The following is a 7,189-nucleotide window of genomic DNA, read 5'->3' as shown; positions in this document are numbered from 1 at the left end:
TGATCATCGAGGAAACTTAATCCCAAAGTCATACTCCCATTTCTCTTCCTGTAACATCTCAACTAAAATTTCATGGCCTACTATTTCTAGCATGCCTTCATATTTTCCAACAACAGGTTGCTGTAAATGATATAAGTCATCACAAGGGAAATAATTCTCTTTCTTAGTGATGTCGAATATAACTTGTATTTCTTTCCATCTTTCAGGGCATCTAACTTTACGTTATCTAACCTAATCTCTTGAGGAGTTAAAGCTTTTAATAACTCTCTTTCCTTTCCTTTGTTGCCTATAATCTAGAGCTAGGTGTCCGATCTAAGACTGGGTGATCTTTTATAACAATATCGACACCACCTATTCTAGGTATCCTAATAGCATCTGGTGTCATTACCTTGGCAAATTCCTTGAAAATTCTAGGAATCTCAATATACTCTTTCCTAAGAAATAAATCTGAATGATGCGTGTTGGAAAGGGCATAAGCTATTCTATAAGTTATAGAATATGGTCTATTACTTTCTTTCGTTAAATCTTTCCTTTTGAAATCTTGATGAAGGGTTAAGACTCTACTAAAATCTTGGTCTGCTAGGTTTTATGCAATCATAGGATGAATGTCAAATATCAGTTTTCCTGCATACAAATTTCCTATAATTGTTCCAAGACAACCATCTCTTAAGTTATTGATTCTTCTATCCATTATCGATAAATGTATTTCTGAATCAATTTCTTCCTTAAAAGTTGCTTTTATCACTACTTCAATAGTTCCTATGTGGATCCATTTCATAGTAATAGCTACTTCTTCTTTAAGCTTACTTAATTCTTATAGAATTTCTTCTTTAGGAATCAATTGCATCTCCATCACATTACCAGTAAGCTCCATAGGTATAGCAAACTCACCTGAACTCACTTTGTAGATTATGTGATGCTTCCTTTGGTTTAATTCTATCTGGTTCAGGACATTCTCAATTTCTCCAATCCTAAATCCATCGTATGCGCTAAGGTTGGAACCTTGTCGCATGATTCTCTCCATGATTTTGTTTGACACCGTCATTCTGGAAAAGAATCCTGATAGGCTTTCAGAAGTTTGAAGCCTATCTTACTCATTGTAATTATTCTGACTCGGTTGAAGATCCATCTGAATCAGTCTCTATTTATTCTTCATAGACACTTTCGTCTGAAGGAAGATCTTCGAATTGGTAGATGGGTACCAAATCGCCATATTATACTACATCAAGGATATCATCCGTGGCTTCATATTTTCTCAATTCACCATGTTTTTGCGGGCAGTCGGGAGATATATGTCCTTTTGCTCCGCAAGTCCAGCAATTGCAGTCTTTAAAACTTTCATTGGCTCGGGTATGGGCCCATCTGAAAGTTCTTCTTGTAGGGGTTCTTCGAGTGGATCTGGCATCTGCTCGTCTAGATCCTTGGGATGAAACCCTTGTTGGTCCTGTTCTCTGTCCAGATTTGCATGTTCTGGCCTTGGACTTGAACCACCATGATCTCCGCCCGGAAAAGTTTCTTCTGGAACTCCTAGGGTAGGAGTCACTATTCTGCTTCCCCCATTTCCTTGGCTCACTTGATTCTCCTATAATAGTTGGGAAATCATTATTATCACAATAGAGAGGGGTTCGTTTGATTTTACCTCTCAGTCTTTTCATATTGTTTTGGATGGATGCTTGATAACACCAATCCTTCAGTTTGTCTTTAAGGAAAGACATTCTTCGCGCCACTGAATCTAGCTGTCCTTCAGGTACTTTGTATGACTGGATCAGCATTTACCTCCATGGACTGCATATTTTTGCGAGGAACATTGGAGCTGCTACTTCCGTTGCTACTCCACTCTGAAAGAAATATTTGCGAAACCAATAGATGTATTCATCTACTTCGCAAATACTCCTAAGTTCAAGGCTGAAGAGAGCTTGTGCATATTCTCTAGCCTTTTTTGCTCTACTTCCTTCGAAGTATCCATCTCCGATGAAGTGTATCTTGATAAGTCTTCCTAGCCGGTCCGCTATTGCGCCTTTTGAGTCTCCGGCAAGGATGCTGGCTTTGGTATCTTCTGGCGTATTATCCTATCTGATCTTCACAGATCCCTTGCCCAAGGTGTATTTTCCGGCACTCTTTTTGGATTTCTTCCTGGATTTTCCTTTAGCCTGGTTCCCACAAACGTTGCAGTGCATTAGTATGGAAATCCACACTTTCTCTCATTGATTGATCCTGCGGAGGATCATTAGAGCATCTACTTCCCTCCGGCGGTGGTAGTGTTGGAGCGATCTCATTTATTTGGACATTGACTAAATCCACGATCCCGAGTTGGGAAAAGGATTTCGCCAATTCTTGTAGATCTGATAGATCCGCTCTTGTTACTTCCATTATTTTATAGATCTAATAGAAGCAATAATCAGATCTTCTCTTGACTTCGGCTTTGGAATCTCAGTGGCCTTCCCCTTTTTGTGTAGAAGAGGTACTATTCCAAGGGCGTCCCTGATTCGCTCCTATCTAGATCTGGATGTCTTAGGGCTCTCTCGTTGATTTCTCTTCAGATCTTTAATTTCTGCCTTTCGATCTGTAAGACCCTTGTGTAGATCGGGAAGGATCTTGGGAACCTCGTCCACCTTTTGGCTCAGAGATTCTATTTTCATAGGTATATGGATTAACCTATATCCATAGTCTTGAACCATCTTTTGTATCTCCCTCAGATCTTGAGAGATCTTTGATGTATCCGACTCGAGTTCCTTCCAATCAGTCATAATTTTTAGAACTGAAATTATGTAGGAATTTACCCGTTCCGCTTCTCCTGGTTGGGATTCTACCATGGACTTCAGTGGAGTGTAGACGCCTCACTGCATTCCCTGATAGCACTTGTCGGACTTCAAAGTTTCTCAGCCACTCTTGTTTTTCTTTCGACGTAAGAAATTTTGGGTTAATCCTCTTGGGACCGTTGTCACACTTGTCAAGAATTTCCGTAAGAAATTCTCTTCTCTGTATTTTCAGAATCTGGAAATATTCCCTGTTTTCAGAATAACTCGAACCTTCGTTCGGTTCCATTTTCTCTCAAATAGTCTCCTCCATTAGTGGATAATATCAAAATGTATAATCATATATTTATTCAATAAACCTAGGCTCTGATACCATTTTTCACAAGCTGGGTGTTTTCATGCCATTTAGAGATGAAATGGGACTAAATGTCTCAATTTCATAAAACTAATGGACTAAGACTGTTGACCCCGAAAAGCAAGGAACCGAAAGTGAGAACTACCTTATCCTACGGGACTAAATCTGTCATTTCCCCTAATTAAGCTCATCATATATTTAATCCAATTAAATACATGAGCCCAATAAGCTTTTATTAATTAATAAGTTTAACTTATTAAATAATAAGGGCAAGCCCAATATAAATTAATCCTATTAATTTATTTTTAGGCTCCTCCATTCAATGGATCCCTCTCATTTATAAGTTATCCAATTAATTATGAAATTAATTCTCAATTAATTTCTTGTCCCTTCTAGGGGATTTGTGTTTGACTCTTTAGGTTTACCTTTCAGCTAGACTTGGGCTAGTGTCAAACACTATTACTAACCAAATTTAATTAATACTTTTCGATCAATCTTTGATCTAGAAAGCCCGTCACCGTAGGTTGTCGTCTAGCAATGGCCCATAACACTAGAGACTAGGCGAATATCCATGTGAACTTTTAGGCGCTCGACTCCATATGGGTACTGTCCTTCCGTCTACCATCTCCTAGCCTTAGTCTAGCGCATGAAATTGGGTATCAGCTCCAATTGTGGACTAGGCATCCATGCTTAATTCTTCAATTTCGTTAGCCCAAATTGCTCGATATAGAAACCTCGTTTCCTATTCGACCAATGACTATGATCACAGGTTTATAGAACATAAACACATCTCCAAGTTCATCGGAGATACCTCTATCACGTTTTGACAGGTGACAAATCCTCTTGTTATACCTCACCATCCTCTCTACATGCTTTGACTGCACTGCACATGGCTTGTGATGACCATGCCTCTGACACGATCACCTCTCGCACAAATCAAAGATACAGCATCGCCTGTACGTGACTATTGTGATTCCTCAAGTCTGAGGACTATTTTGATACTATCGAAGCCAGGGACTCAAGTCATACCGACCAACCCTCTAAGGCTTTCATATGACGACCTTGTCAACTAACCCACAAAAATTTCATATACGCCAACTACAAGGGTTACAAAGTGGTATGTGAGCATCTGTTGTGATGTGAAAGTAATGCTTGATGTAATTTTGTAAACACAACAGATACATACACCAGGACGAATACTTTTCATATTCGTCGGGACAACATTATTTAAATAAATATTGCTTGAATGGTTCTGAAAACAACCAATCTAATTGGCTTTTTGGTCACTTGTTCCAACATGAATCTGTTGTGGTGGCTTGTTTGTAACTTTTCAAGTAATCACACCACCATTTAGCTTGATTACAAAACCTGATTGATAGTTGGCATCATTATGTCCGCCTGAAAGTTAGCATCGTTATAGTATTCCATTATAAATTATCCACCACTGTATATATCAAGACATATCTTAAGTCCTTTTCAGGTACATAAGTATGGTCTTGATCGCACTCCAGTGCGCTTCACCATTGCACACCTGATATTTGGTAGTTACGCTTAAAGGGTATGCGAATCAGGTCTACTGCATTAAACATCATACTGAATACTGCCCACAGCTCAATCATAGAGAATGTCTGACATCAGTCTTGGGAGATAGTTTCTTGGACAGCTTAATCCCATGCCTCATTGGAAGGAATCCTAATTATGAGTTTTCCATCTTGAATCTCTTCAAGACATTCTCAATGTACAAGGATTGAGTTAATCCTAACATCCTTTTGGATCTATCCTTGTAGATCTCGAAGCCAAGATGTAGGAAGCCTCATCCATATGCTTTATGGAAAATTGAGTGCACAACCATGCTTTTATGTTTCCTAATTTCTTGACATCGTCCCCAATTAGCAACAAAATGTCAACATAAAGTAGAGGGTACATAACCGAGCTCCCTCTGATCTTCGTGTTCCAGCAACGGGAAGCTTGTTTGAGGCCAGAGATGGACCTCTAGAGATGACAAACTTTATATTTTTCTATAGAAAAAACCTTCTGGCTGATCCATGTAGAACACTTACTCGGTGAAATGGTTCAAGAAGGTCGTTTTAACGTCCATCTGTCATATTTCATAGTCATACCATGCTGCTATGGCAAGCAGTATCCTAACAGACTTAGTCATTACCACGGGCGAATCAGTTTTCTCAAAGTTGACCTCGGGTCGTTGAGTGTATCTTTTTGCCACGAACCTAGCCTTGAAGGTACCTCCCCGCTAGCTCCAAGCTTATGTTTGTAAACCCATTTGCAACCAACTGGCTTAACACCTTTAGGTGGGTGCACGAGGGTCCAAACTTGATTCGAACCATCGAGTCTATTTCGGATTTCATGGCCTGAAGCCACTTATCCGAGTTGATGTCATACATCGCTTCTCTGTATGTTGTTGGATCACCGTCTAATTGGCTAGTCAAGCCTAAGAATCCATACCTATCAGAACGTTAAGATATTCTAGTTGACCTACAAAGAACTACAGCACTAATACTCGAAATCGTAGGTACAGATGGTGTTACATTATCTTGATGATGTATCTCACATGAATCTTCAAGCAGTTCCTCATCACATTGGCCATCCATTGGAAAACCCTTTTCCAAGAATATTGCGTTTCTTGAGACAAAAATGTGTGGTCTTGATGGGTCATATAAATAATACCTAGTAGCTTTTTTTGGATAACCGACAAACCTGGACAGACTAGACCTTGATTCTAGTTTATCTCCTACTAGCCTCTATATGTATGTTGGGCTACCATATACTCTCAAATACTTGTAGAATGCTAGCTTGCCTTGCCATATCCCATATGGCGTTTGGGGGTACAGCTTTACATGGCGCCTGTTTAGCAACATGGCCGCTTTCTCTAGAGCGTATTCCCAAAAAGACAAGGGTAGTTGGCTAAAACTCATTTGGATCGAACCATGTCCAATAGGGATCGATTTCTCTTTTCGGCCACACCATTAAGCTGCAGCGTTCCAGGAGGAGTCCATTGATAGATAATTTCCTTCTCTTTTAAGTAATCAATGAACTCACTATTTAAATATTCCCCACCTTGGTTTGATATAAGGGTTTTGATCTTACAACTAGTTTGATTCTCTACTACGAGTCTTAATTCTTTAAATCTTCCAAAGGGCTCAAACTTGAACCTGATGAGGTAAACATAACCATACAGTGAGTGATCATCACTAAAGGTTATGAAAGACGAGTATCCTTCTTTAGCTGGAATATTTAGTGGTCCACAGACATCTGTGTAGATTAAGTCTAACAGACGAGTGGCAAGCGTACTTTGTCCAACAAAAGGTTTCTTTGTCATTTTCTCTTTTGGACAAGATTTGAAAGTTTATTTTAATCTAAGTCCTCTACCTCTAAACTCCTTAATTATGCCAACTTCCTTATCCTTTCTATGGATATATGACTTAACCTTGCATGCCAAATCTGTGTGTTCTCATGATTATCTAATTTTCATTTGTGTTGGGCAATAATAATTCAATTTAACTGTTGGAGAATATATAGACCGTTTGTTAATGTATTAAGCAGATGAAGGTTATCATCAATCATCAAATAAAAACTATTTTTATTGATCTTAAACGCATAACCATTGTCTAAAATAGGAATGAAAATAATGTTTTTTATTGTGCTCAAGGGAACGTTTTCCAACCTATCATATTGCTTTTGGAAGTCATTGATCATCAAAGCTAATATGACACTGCGGACCTTGCAGTTGTTCTCATGCCACCTCTCAAACGTCAAATGTTCTTCGGGCAAGGAGCTTTTTAGTAATGTCTCTAGGAGCGACTTTTTGAAGACATATCCCTAATTTTCAAAATTTAGGACAATCTTTAGATTTTGCAGCCAATCGTTGTAGTTTGTGCCATTAAATTTATTAGTTTCCATTATCGGGGTTAAGGGGTTCTTAGACATTTTCTACATTATAGAATTAAACAGAAATATGCAGACGATAGTAATATTATTGATAAGCTCAAGACATGGTCTTGAAGGGGATCGCGTGGTACGGCCCGGGAACGTACTACCGAAAGTGATAAATAAAACACAT

This window comes from Sesamum indicum, linkage group LG8 (genome assembly GCF_026168435.1).
Source record: "Sesamum indicum cultivar Baizhima isolate 11 linkage group LG8, ASM2616843v1, whole genome shotgun sequence".
Classification (NCBI taxonomy): domain Eukaryota; kingdom Viridiplantae; phylum Streptophyta; class Magnoliopsida; order Lamiales; family Pedaliaceae; genus Sesamum; species Sesamum indicum.
The sequence above is the reverse complement of the archived record's forward strand: the minus strand, read 5'-3'. Positions refer to the sequence as shown.